Raw genomic sequence first — 2,363 nt, forward strand, 5'->3', positions numbered from 1 at the left:
ACGAAATTAAAGACTGTGCAGATCCTGGTCTTTTAATAAAGCGGTGTACAATGTCTCGACTTGCTTCAGATGTGGTTGAGGATGCATTAATGAGTGAAGAAGGATGTGAGCTACTGTCAGAGACTTTAAAAAGTTTGCAGGTGAAGTTGAAGTTGTTGAAGAATGGACCAAGTAATAACGAAGTTGGAGGGTCCAGCTCTCAAACACAATATATGAAAGACCCTAAGAGAGTGAGGTGCAAAGGAAGGTCGAAAGGAGTAACGGGAGCAAAGGAAAAGGCAATGAAGTGAGGGATTAGACATTGTCGAGAGTGTGGACACATTGGTCATGATAGAAGACAATGCCCAAGAAATTTGAACACACCGTAAGATGCTAACACTATTTATAATAACATCTAAAATTTGAATAGGGAAATTTTTTATGTGCTTGTGTTTGATGTTTATGCAGGACATCACTGTCGAACAATGACGAATCAACTCCAATAGATTGTAGTGGCCCATTATTCGACGAATTTGACAGGATGCACTGACCAACTGAATGATTTATGTTTCTATTAGACGAAATCTGGTTGTTATGAAGATTAATGATCAGGTGAAGTTTTCTAGATTCAGTTTTTGATTATTGTTGTTTTTTTGTTCATGTCCACCGATGAGCTCTTACTATGTCCACTGGTAATTGAAATGAAAATTTGCTTGGTTTCATTCTTGCATGAAATTTGGACACATGTTAATTTTACATCTTCTCCCTATTTAGAAATTTTCATAGACATTTGATAAAGTATGAAATTTTGAGTTATGTGAAGAAGCAATGACTTTTACCATGTAAAATGGGTAGTTTAGGGTGAATTATGTTTTAACAGAGATTCATTGATTATATCACAAGCTAATGCAGCATTTCCAGCAGCCAGCTGTTGTTTCCATTACCAGTAATGATTTCCAGCAGTACCCACTTTTTCCGACTGGTTATTAGGGGCACGATTTTGTAAACATTTGTAACTGAAGGATACTTGAAGCACTTTGTTGGAACAGAGCGAATAGAAAGCAGTGTGTAAAAAAGAAAAAGTACATTGCAGCTAATTACATTTCGAACGGTTGGAGAATATTAAAGGGTACACTAACTTACATAACTACTCATAATTCCACACACAAAAGAAAATTTGATTGCAAAACATATTATGTGCTCCCTCTTAGCAATACCACGATCTCCCCAACCAACTGAACAACTGTAGCCACAATCACTCGGTCGCATTGGTCAGCTTCTTCTTAGCAGGTCTCACATGCTTATGGTCACTCATGTCCCTAGTGATATAGACGAAATAAATCTTCAACAATATTTGGAATTTTATTATATATAAATAAACTATAAACCATTCACTAAACAATGTATAGCACATGTTATGTTACTTATGACTCACGTGTCAGTTTTTTTTGAGAAAAAGTACGCCAGCTCTTTAATGTGAATGGACATGATAATGAGACTTTACTGATTCCCAGCTTGCTGTGATATTCACTGCTTATTGAATAATATTTCGATATTTGCAAAATATAATGTTAGACAGAAGGAACACATGATGACTTGCAATACATAGTCCCAATAATCATATATGAAGCAAATGAAACTGATATTTGTGTTTTATTGAAATGAAAATGACATTAAGGGAATATACTTCTAATTTGTGCAATACCACGATCACCCTCAACGAACTAAACAGCGGTAGCCACAATCACTTAGTCGTATCGGTCGGCTTCTTCCGAGCAGCTTTGACATGCTTATGCTCATTCATGTCACCACCATCATCTAGTATCTCTCTCACAGCATCAGGGGACACATAGTTCCAATCATAACTTGTATGAGTAGTTGCCGCAAATGCTCGGAATTTGTCGAATCCTTCGTTGATTGCCAACTTCAGTTCACTATGGTGCTCTTCGCATCGCATATGGTTCATCAAACAACCTTTCATTTCATCATTCATTACTGTATCCAACTCCTCAGCTTTCAGCTTCCTTTTATGACTCAGCTTCAAGTACTTGTTCTTTTGGGAGAACGCTTTGTTCACTCTAATGTTAAGATCAGCCAAAATTGCCTCGTCTTCAACACATTTCTCATGCCATGAATTGATCAGTCTGGAATTATAATCCAGCTTGCCACTGACTGCATGTATTGCCTCTAATGGATCATCGGAGTCCCCCTCACTCCCAAATGATGTTGAAAAAGGAAGGGGTCGGTGAGTACAATGTGGAAATAGAACCTGTGACTCCAATTTGTCATCTTCGATTGTGTTGTTGGCGCCTGAAGAGGTTGACATGCTTGAATAATCCTCTTTGTTTTGGGAGGATGAGGATTGCATATGCAATTTCGTTTGA

Source organism: Prunus persica, chromosome G4 (genome assembly GCF_000346465.2).
Source record: "Prunus persica cultivar Lovell chromosome G4, Prunus_persica_NCBIv2, whole genome shotgun sequence".
In the NCBI taxonomy this organism is placed as follows: Eukaryota; Viridiplantae; Streptophyta; class Magnoliopsida; order Rosales; family Rosaceae; genus Prunus; species Prunus persica.